Source organism: Giraffa tippelskirchi, chromosome 5 (genome assembly GCF_054371585.1).
Source record: "Giraffa tippelskirchi isolate mGirTip1 chromosome 5, T2T-mGirTip1v1.2.pri, whole genome shotgun sequence".
In the NCBI taxonomy this organism is placed as follows: domain Eukaryota; kingdom Metazoa; phylum Chordata; class Mammalia; order Artiodactyla; family Giraffidae; genus Giraffa; species Giraffa tippelskirchi.
In genome coordinates this window covers 100,935,676-100,947,108 of record NC_137279.1, presented here as the reverse complement: position 1 = coordinate 100,947,108, position 11,433 = coordinate 100,935,676, and the positions used below count along the sequence as shown (strand labels likewise).

The window sequence follows — 11,433 nt, the reverse complement described above, 5'->3', positions numbered from 1 at the left end:
TTATCCTCATAGCGTTACATTTATTCATAAATTAATTACACATCTTTAATATCATAAAATATTGTTCAAAGTTGTTCCAATTATTGTTTTTAAGTTAATATCCTTTCTTGGTATTCAAATAAAATCCACAAACTGTAATCAGTAGGATATGTGTTTAAGTCTTTACATATATGTTTACCCTTGGTTTCTTCCTTCCTTTCTCTTTCTTGCTCTTACTGTCTCACTCTAGCTGTCTCTTGGTCTCTTATTCTCCTTTTTTTTAAAAATCATTTGTTGAAGAAACCGAGTTATCTGTTCTGTAGCATTACTGCCATCTAAATTGTATACCTGAGTGTAATTTAAGAAATTTTTCTGTCCTCTATGTTTCCTTTTTGGTGGTAAAATCTAGAGCCGTGCTATTAAAAAAAAGAAAGAAAATGCAAGCCACATAATGTAAATTTTTCTAGTAGCCCCACTGAAAGCTAAAAAAGTATAAGCAGTATAAGCAAGTGCCTGCATGCTAAGTCACTTTAGTCATGTCTGACTCTTTGCCACACTATGGACTGTAGACTTCCAGGCTCCTCTGTCCATGGGAGTCTCTAGGCAAGAATATTGGAGCAGGTTGCCATGCCCTCCTCCACGGGATCTTCCCAACCCAGGGATAGAACCCACATCTCCTGCAGCTCCTGCACTCCAGGAGGATTCTTTACTGCTGAGCCACTGGGGAAGCCCCTTTATAAGCACACAATAATACAAATATAATCTTCTACATGCTGATTAATACTACACAGTAAAAGAAATGTAATTCTACCAGAGTTTTAAAGCTGTGTTAATAGAAAAATATTGTGCATATCTTCAGTTTTTAACTTTACTTGCACATGAATTATAAATTAAATATAATTAAAATCCAGTTCCTCAGTCCTACTTGTTGCTCAGTCACTAAGTCTAGTCCACCTCTTTGTGATGCCAGGCTTCCCTGTCCTTTAACATCAGTTTCATTTGCTGAAACTCATGTCCATTGAAGCAGTGATGCCATCCAACCACCTCATCCTCTGTTGTTCCCTTCTCCTCCTGCCTTCAATCTTTCCCAGCATCAGAGTCTTTTCCAATGAGTCAGCTATTTGCATCAGGTGGCCAAAGTATTGGCGCTTCAGCTTCAGCATCAGTCTTTCCAATGAATATTCAGGGTTGATTTCCTTTAGGATTGACTGATTTGATCTCCTTGCTGTCCAAGGGACTCTCAAGAGTCTTCTCCAGCACCCTAGTTAGAAAGCATCAGCCTTCTTTATGTCTAACTCTCATATCTATACATGACTACTGGAAAAACCATAGCTTTGACTTTATGGACTTTTGTTGGCAAAGTGATGTCTCTGCTTTGTAATACACTGTCTAGTTTATCATAGCTTTCCTTCTAAGGAGCAAGTGTCTTCTAATTTCATGGTTGTGGTCACCCTACACAGCGATTTTGGAGCCCAAGAAATTCAAATCTGTTATTGCTTCCACGTTTCCCCCTTCTATTTGTCATAGAGACTGAGGAGATTCATGTTTAAAATCTTGGCAAGACTGCCTCAGAAGTGGTGTGTGCTCTCTGATCAGGAGACACATCAAGTCCCGTGTGTTTCTTCAAATAATATTAGCAGCGCTTCAAGTTCAAGCTCTATGCCCATTAACTGATTATGTGGAGCAAAATGGTGATATTCCATCATTATGTGTTATTTACTGGAACAATTGTATAATAAGAAACTTCCCCTAAATACTGTTTACTTACTTAGTGGTACCCTCTGTAAAGAAAACTGCAACTTAATGAGCAATTTCCCAAGCATCCTCTGTGGTCATCAATAAGCTTATTTCTTTTCCCCCACCTGTGCTAATATGAAGTTTAAAGCACATTAAAGTAATTCAAGTCATTGCAATATAGCCCTTACTGATACTCCAATTCCCTTCTCTTTCTGCAGTGAAAGTGACTTTAAGTTGGCTCCTTCATCCTTTTGATAAGATTCTAATTCTCTTTGAGACCTTTCTGATATCAATATGACAAGGTGCTTCTGTCTCATCTTGACCATTTTCTGACTTGGAGTCAGTCATTTCTCTAAGAATTTCTGGTTTCTCTTGGTGCAAAACATTATTTCCACATCAAATTGTTTAACCTAAAGATATCCATTAGAACTGTTTTATTTCTACATCTTTCCAATGGATAGAGGTAGCAAATATATATTCATACTTGTACGTATTCATTTATATTCATAATTCGAATTCAGAACGACAGATATTTTTTATTGAATGTCTATCTTTCAGCTGAATCTCTTTCCACTAATACCAGTAGTTTTGTTTTTAAGGACACTGAAAGTAATAAAATGTGGTATCTCATACAGTCTCCTTTACTTTTCTGTGCATTATAGACAAAAGAATAAAGAAATACGAATAACGCCAATAACAATATAATTGAGGAAAGCAGTTTTATTTTGTCACTGTCCTGGGGGTACATATAAATTATTGTGTTTTATAGTCTCGGGATAGTTCTTATCCATATGCTTCTTCCACAAAAGGCTTAAATAGATTAACTTTTACACTGTGTTCTCAATGTCTAGAGGTGACACCTTAGAAATTCATTTCATAATGATAACAAAATGAATGTGGTTTCCAACTCACATATAACCAAACAAGGTATATTCCTTATAGTCTAGCCTTGACTATAAGATCAGCGGGTGTCTCAAAGGCCTGGGTGGAGGTGGGTCAGGGACCCCTGGTCTCCCCAGATGCTGGATCCTTGAACTTTCTCCTCCTTCTGGCTGAACTTGAGAAGAAAGGACGAGATTTCCTGGAGTCAAGCTTCAAATCTTAGCCTAACAGTGACTATACACGTCCAATGGAGACCTAGGAACGAGAAATTCGAAATAAAATCGAACTAAACTGGAATAGCATCAATTACAATTCGGAATAATAGGGCACCTGAATAAAATACAGTTCTTCCCATTCAGGTCTGGAACCCTCGACCCGAAAGCTGCCATACTGGCTGATCTGTGACAATCGCAGCCCCCCACCCCCACCCTCCACCACCATTTATTCACAGGGACAGCCATGCAGTTACAAGACGCGCGGTGCGAAGCCCCCTCCCTGGTCGGGGGCAGGACTCCGTGGGCTTTGTCTCTGCAGAGACAGAGCCCCTGCCTTTTACCCGCGAGACCCAGGGGACCCTACATGGGGATGGATGGCAATGGCTCGGTCGCTGCGCCCCCTGGCGGCGGGGCCGGGCTTCCGAAGGCCAGCAACGGGCAGAGCAGCCCGGGTCCAGCGGGGACGCCCGGGATGATCTCACACCTGCCTGCCAAGTCCGTGCTCACCGCGCTGCTCGCGGACGCGGGAGCCGGAAAGCAGGTCCTATTAGGGGAGTAAAAAGTCTTCTTCTAGTTAAACAGAAAGGTTCCACCGAGACTTGAACCTGTATCGCTGGATTCAGAGTCCAGAGTGCTCACCACTACACCACGGAACCGCAGCCGGAAGTGCTATCCCACAGCTGATCCAGCCCGTGTTCAGACAGGAGGGCCCAGGACCCGCCTCCTGCCCCGCCTCTCGTCACCCGGACCCGAGCCGCTTCCTCCGTGACGCCAGGGGGAGCCTGACTCGCCGGCCCGCGGCCGTCTCTTCAGGTTTGGATGCCGTCGAAAGAGTTGCAATCCATTCGGGGTGAGCGACAGGGAGGGACTTTTAGGCCTCCCCTAAATGCACCCGCTCTCCCTGCATTTCTAGAGTTTTCTGCCCTGAGGTAAAGTTCCCGCTAGGGTATAAAAAAAGTCCCTTTCCTCTTTGCAATTGTCCTCTTCCCGCTGCCCTGGGAACTCTGAACGTCCCCAGAAGACCCCTTTTGGGACTTCGTGGGATGTCCCCTCCCTGGGCCCCCAGGGTAGAATGGGGAGGAGGCTCTGCCGGCTTCTTTGAGGGGTGGAAACAGAAGCGACCGCTGTGCCACACTTCACACTATGCGCACCCATGCCCTTCAGGCTCTGCTGGATTGTGTAACAGGAGTTTGTGTGCTGGAGGCACAGTAAGGCCAAACAAAAGGAAATGCAGGAGTCTGAAGCAGAGAAAGGCGTATTGCAGGGCCGGGCAAGAAGAAAGGGACTTCTGTTCAAAAGGTTCAGACTCCCTGATAAGTTTTGGGGAAAAGTTTTTATAGGCAGTATTTAGGGGGAGAGCTGCAGGGTATGTGATCTTCCCCGACTGGTTGGTGGTAAGGTAACAGGGTCCTGTTCCAAGAATCTCAGTCAGTCTTCGGTTCTAACTAATCTGGGGTTCCGGTGCCTGTGCTCTGCCTGAATTTACCATCCTCCCACCATCCTTCCCACGTGGGTGAGGCCCTAGCTCCTGAAGAAATTAAGAGATATGTATCAGATAGTTATGTAACGTTCCTTGAGTTGGAACCTGGACCCTGCCCCATGGCTGCATTGTTTCTTTCTTTCCAATTGTGGAAAGAATTGGGGAAGTGAAAGTCAGGAGGGAAATTGTTGAGTAGCTCAGTCGTGTCCACTCAGGAGAGAAGTTGAAGAGTAAACAAACCTGTCAATCCAACAGTCCGAGTGCTTCTAGCTACCAAAGTGAAGCTTAGGGAGGTCTGTGGAAAGGTGTGTCTCAGTGTAGCTGTCACCTCTTGGCACCTGCTGCTAAGTATAGGGCTTTGGGACTTGTGGTGATCTGGTATCTGCTCGATACTGTGAAGGACCTTCAGAGAATAACAGGTGCTTCACCTCCACGTCTAAATGTTCCCTTTTGGCTAACTTTAACTCAGAACATGTATTATTATTTCTTGACTGCCTTTGTCTCTGCATTCCCTCACTCTAATTAGTAACTGTAAACCCAGTGAAGGTCTAGGAAGCTGAAACTTTTCCCCTACAAATATGAAATGAGGGACATAGAAAGGCTTTTGTAAATAGAAGAGCCCCACAGGGTCCTGTTCTATTTCAGTGGCCCCCTTTTCTTTGATACTCAGTCTTGAGAGGATCGGGTGTTGGACAAGAAAAGGAATAATATTTTTTGATAGATAATTTAAAAATAAACTCCCAGAGGAACTTGTCCTTCAGGATACTTGGTTTCAAGGTGTGGTTGGGTGTAATCCTATTATAGGATTTGGGCTTGGTTGGGTGATTTGTGATTTGGGGAAAGATTGGAAAAAACAGGATTTGCTCCATATTGAATACTGTTAGTATGGGCAGTTCTATGATTGGAGTAAAGAAGTAGCAGTCATTTCCTTATGAAGAGAGGAAGATGTTTGAGATTTTGTAGGTTGCCCAGTGACCTTATTTTTCTCTGGGCAAAATTATGAGGGTGCCTTCTTTTATTGATTTTATCAAGGTCTCAGAAAAACCTTAAGTTAATATTCTGTATCTGAGATTGTTTATTTCCAACAAGAGAAGAAATCAGTCAGACTGTAAGTGTCAGGTCATCTCAGGGCATCAGAGGCTGGTATTTTTCTTTCTCATTGGAAATCTCTATAAAGAGAAATCAGAGCACTCTGGTATCTCAAGCTGTAGGTTCAAACTTGACTGAGTTACAGTGACTTTGACTAAGTTGCTGGAATATTCTGTGGCTCAATTTGTCACTTAAAAATGGGACAAATAGGAGTTCTTCCTACATGGGTTGCCCAAGGTTTTAAATAAGTTGTGCAGGTAAAGCATTTAGTCCAGTGCCTAGCACGTAGTAAACACTCGATACATGGTAGCTTGTATCAGTCCTTCACTGTCAGCATTTTTATCATCTGTTTTGTTCTTTTAAACAACTGCAGACCCTTTCAGAATATGAATGGATTATTATAAATAAATGGTCTCCAATTAATAGACATGAAATTGGCTCTAGTGTATATTTATGTAGGTAATACTTCAGAGGATATCTATATCTAATCCAGTCATATCTCAGTATACTCCTGGGATTGGTCAGGACCCCCCACTGATACTAAAATCTGCAGATACTCAAGTTCACTATATAAAGTGGTATAACGTTTGCATATAACCTAGCCACATCCTCCTGTACACTTTAAATCATCTCAGGTTACTTAAACACCTAATACAATGTAAATTCTATGCAAGTATGCCCAACAGATTTAAGTTTTGCTTTTGGAACTTTCTGGGAAATTTTTTCTGAATATTTTAATCTGCAGTTGAATTTTTGGATGCCTAACCCATGGATATGTTGCAGGAAGGGGGACCTCTTCCAGGGCCCAAGAGTGGGCGCTTGTCTAACACTTAAAAATGAATTGTCTGAGGAGACACAGAAAGCAAGAGACTTTATTAGGAAATGGCCCCTGGGCAGAGAGCAGCAGGGTAAGGGAACCCAGGAGAATTGCTATGCCATGTAACTCGCAGTCTTGGATTTTATGGTGATAGGGTTAGTTTCCAGGTTGTCTCCAGCCAATAATTCTTAGGTTCCTTACTTGTGGCATGCACATCATTCAACCAAGATGGATCCAGCCAGAAGGATTCTTGGAGATTGGTAGGGCATATGGCCTGGAGTCTCCTTTCTCCTTTTGACCTTTCCCAAATTCTGGCTGGTGGTATTGTTACTGAAAGGTATGCGTGAAGGGTCCAGCTGCTCACTGCTCAAAAGCCAATAAGCAGGCCAGGTTGATGGAAAGGAAAGTTTGTTTTACTTCAGATGCCAGCAACTGGGGGGGAGGGTGGCAGACATCTGTCCAAAGGTCGCCCCCCCCCAAGTAGTGGGTGAGAGCCTTTATAGATGGGGGTGGGGGGATGGGTGGGGGGAGGTAACATGCAGAAACAGCACAGTCATCTCTAACAGTCAACTTCAATTAGTCATCAGTGGTGTGACCAGCATCATCTTGGTTGTTATAGATACAGTTAATCTTCAGTTCCATGGTCCACTTGTTCCCCTTTCTTTGCAGTCGATTCTTGAAATTGTGGCAGCTTAAGTCCTGGGTATAGCCTGGTCATCAATACAGTTAACTTCTCCACCTGGTGTTTTGGTATCTGTAAGACAGCTCACTGGATATGGCTCAGAATATTATCTATTGAGATAATATTATCTATTGAGCATGTGAGAAAGAACTAAAGCTCCTTGACTATGTTTAGTGACTACGTTATTATTATTTAGTCTCCTTAGATTGTTTTCCTTTGTTTCAGCATGCCTCTGATTAAACTTATTCTTTGACTGAAGTTTTCCACAGGCAAAAGGCAGGCAGAGGACATGGTTGGGGGACAACATGTTCTGCTCTGTTTCAGTCCCCCCTTTTCTTTGATACTCCTCAATCTTGAGGAGGGACAGGTACAGAGCAAGAAAGGAAATAAACTTTCATAGTTCCTGGACAAACATTTGAAAATTGCTGGACATATTACAATGAGGATAATAATCAAAATGTACCTTTGTACTACTTTTTATCTTAATGAGTAAAGCAGATGTACAGTGCATGTTTAATAGGCCACAAACAGGCTGTTTTGGTTAGCCTAAAGTTCAAATTAAATCAGATATAGTCCAGAATGACTTCCCCATACCTCAATATGTGAATATTTTTTCCATCATTTTTCACTTTTAAGTTGCAGCTCTTTATAGTTATATATTTGCATAGTTGTCCACATTGGGGTAAAACTAATCTGATATCATGAACAGGCTCAGAGGTTAATAGGGAAATGCTCTGTAGGCCATACATTTTATCATCCATACCCAACTCTCACAGGAACATTGTACATGTGCTTTAAATAGTACACTTAAAATCAGCAGTGCTACACATTATGAGCAGCTATACTCAGTGACAACTTTATTTGACAATTTTTCCATCCTGAACATTGGGGTCAAAAGTATGATTATAAAACAAACAATTACTTTCCATTAGAAGTCTCTGTTACCAAAATCAGTTCAATATTCCAGGAGAACTTTGCTTTCTTAACAGAGAGAAAACCTAACTTCAGGCTTGCATCAGTTTACTGTTAGTAACAAAATTCATTTACCTAATTAAAGTCAGTCTAATCTTAATCCTGACAACTTATGAATTTTTTTCAAAATTCCTTTTTCACAAACTTTGTCACTTTCTAGATCCAAACAAATTTGTCCTGTATTTCTTCATCCAGAACCAAACAACTGTAGGGCAAAATTATTACCATCATTTTTTTCTCAACAAAAATATCTCCATTCTTTATACGTTTTCCTTGTCGACAACATATATCCTACTTGCTTTATATACCAAAATGTTTCACTTATCATTTTTACATATTACAGTTTTTAACCATTGAAAGTTTTAACAAAACCAAGAAACAAGTCATTGAAATGTTACACTGACATTTTCTGATTGGCAAACTTGAGAACATATTTCATAACCTCAAAAAACATACAATTTTTATAGCATAATTTTTCTTCATTGGTACAACATATATGTTTAATAAACCCAAATATCTTTAGTTTCCCTCTTGGTCTTACAAGGAGACAAAAGTTGGTAAATTTAAGATTTGTTTGATTTGTAAGTACTTATATTTTTTAAGGCCAGTTAGAGTTCTTTTACAAATTAACCTCAGAGGTATTATCCAAAGACAAAAAGACATACTGAGACATACAAACATCCAGACAGAGACCTGATTCTTTCATCTTTTTATATTTCATGAATTGGGCATTGCAATTAAACATCAGTTTATGGATAATAATCAGAATAGCCAAATTACACAATCAATTTTAAAAGGCTTTCCTTTCTTTCCCCCTTAGCTTGAAGTTTTACAGTTAACCAAAGACTGGAGTTCCAGGCAATATGGACTGTTTATTTCAAGGACATGATAAGTGTTAACTTCAAGTTTTCTCCTAGGCATATTTTTGGTTTCTCAGGGTCTGAAAAAAATGCTTTATCAAGTTAGCTTTCCCTAACTGCATATGCAAAAAGAACCAGTTTTTTGAATTTCACACTTTCATCTTAACCAATCTTCTCTGGAGTCTAAAGAATACTGTAGCCATACACTGTCCAAAAAAATTCTTTTTTAGTCATACATTCACAGCTAGATTTTTTCTTAATGAACTGAACCTGAATTTCCCATTTTACATAAGGTAACAAGAGTACCAATTATACAAATGGAACATAAGGTCACATACCACACGACGGATCTATCATAAACCCTCTCCAAGGGTGACCAGTATGGAGTCTCAAACAAATACTTGCCAACACAAATAGTCCGCAGTGGTAGTCAAATGTCAGAACCCCAACACAAATGGTCTGCGGTGGTAGTCAAATGTCAGAACCAATTGGCAAGATACCCAAATGACACTGGTGCTTGCAAATGGTCCTCAACAGTGGTCAGATGTCAGAACCAATTGGCAAGAATGCCCAAAAGCACTTCATGTTCACAAATGGTCCTCAACGGCAGACTGACATCAGAACCGATTGGCAAAAATGCCGAAATAGCAATCAGTGCTCATAAATGATCCTCAACATCATTCATGTCAGAACCAATTGGCAAAAAGCCCAAATAGCACCTCGTGTGCCAAACAGTTCTCAACATGACACACATCAGAACCAACTAACAAGAATGCCCAAATAGCACTAGTGCTCACAAACAGTCCTCAACAGCAGTCAGAACCAATTGGCAAGAATGCCCAAATAGCACTAGTACTCACAAATGGGAAGGTTGCCTGCGTGCACATCAGTGGACTTACCCAGTCCCAAATGCAAGTTTCCATTCCACCAATAAAAGTGTAAGTTGGCAGCCAATGCCTAGCAGGGGAAAAACGGAGGATCCTCAAAATAAATAGTTTCAGCAGCTGCTAGGAATATCCCCCAAGTCCCCTACCTGGGGCTAGCTAGCTACCAGCAGCAGGCTAATACACTGTCATAGCCGCTGGGTCTCCTGGAAGGCCCAGGAGAGTCGGGTGTCACAAACACACAGGTGCCAGCAGTAGCCAGCCATAGCCAGCCGTAGCCTGTTGTAGCCAGCAGTAGCCAGCCCCACATTGGACGCCAAAATCTGTCACCAAAAAGGTATGCATTGGGGGTCCAGCTGCTCGCCACTCAAAAGCTAATAAGCAGGCCAGGTTGGTGGAAAGGAAAGTTTGTTTTACTTCAGATGCCAGCAACTGGGGGTGGGGTGCGGGTGGTGGCCATCTGTACAAAGGCTGACTCCCCCCCTGACAAGCAGCAGGTGAGAGATTTTATAGACACTGGGGGGGGGGGCGGGGGTAACATGCAGAAACAGCACAGTCATCTCTTAACAGTCACCTTCAATTGGTCATCAGTGGTCTGACCAACATCATCTTGGCTTTTTAGGTAAGTTGATCTTTAGTTCCAGGGTACACTTTTCCCATTTCTTTGCAGTCCTCGAAATTGTGGCAGCTTAAGTCCTGGGTATAGTCTGGTCATCATGCAGTTAACTTCTCCACCTGGTGTTTTGGTATCTATAAGACAGCTCACAGGATATGGCTCAGAATATTATCTATTGAGCACTTGAGAAAGAGCTAAAGGTCCTTGTCTGTGTTTAATGACTACATTATTATTATTTAACCTCCTTAGACTGTTTTCCTTTGTTTCAGCATTTCTCATTTCTCTGATTAAACTTATTCCTTGACTAAATTTTTCCACAGGCAAAAGGCAGGCAGAGGACATGGTTGGGGGGCAAGGACCATATGGTCCTGCTCCATTTTAGTATCTTGTTATTAATAGTTCCACATTGCTTACTAGGACCTCCTGTTTAAGAGAACTCACGCAAGTGGCTACTATGGTGCCTGAGGAGGGTGGGTAGTTCCAGTCAATAGTTCCCCTAATAGATATAGAGGGCCAAATATTTCTCCATCTTTGTCTGTTTAAGTGTTTGTCTAGTATATATTCCTGTAAAGGGAATTGAAGTATATTATCAGTTTAGAAGTTTATTTGTAGATGCATATCTAATTTTGCTAATGCCTGCCCTATTTCCTTGAAAAGATGCTTTACCAGTTCATATTTCCAGTCATTTATAAGAATACTCTTTTTCTCCACATTCTTGCCACACTGAATAGCTTCTGAACCCACCATTTATCTTTGCCAACAGCTAACCCCTTATTGCGGAGAAGGCAATGGCACCCCACTCCAGTACTCTTGCCTGGAAAATCCCATGGACAGAGGAGCCTGTTAGGCTGTAGTCCATGGGGTCGCTAAGAGTCAGACATGACTGAGCGACTTCACTTTCACTTTTCCTGTTCATGCACTGGAGAAGGAAATGGCAACCCACTCTAGTATTCTTGCCTGGAGAATCCCAGGGATGGCGGAGCCTGGTGGGCTGCCATCTATGGGGTCGCACAGAGTCGGACACGACTGAAGCGACTTAGCAGTAGCAGCAACCCCTTATTGAGAGATTTCTTCAAGTTCACATTCATTGACTAAAGTGATGTCCTGGAAAAGCTTAAATCATATGATTTTTCTCTGTTCTCTTCTGTTTTTTTACTACTCTCTTTTCTCAGATTATCCCGGCCAGGTGCAGTGCAGATATATCACTTGCGTGGTGGGTG

The 11,433-nt window shown here is 41.7% G+C and overlaps 1 long non-coding RNA gene across 1 annotated transcript in view; it reads left to right on the top strand.

The window, feature by feature from the left end:
- Positions 1-3,484: 3,484 nt before the first annotated feature.
- LOC145507137 (uncharacterized) overlaps positions 3,485-11,433 on the top strand; it is a 32,682-nt gene continuing 24,733 nt past the window's right edge. Inside the window, exon 1 of the long non-coding RNA XR_014054606.1 lies at positions 3,485-3,663. This is a non-coding gene — a long non-coding RNA (uncharacterized LOC145507137). The remainder of the gene's footprint in view (positions 3,664-11,433) is intronic.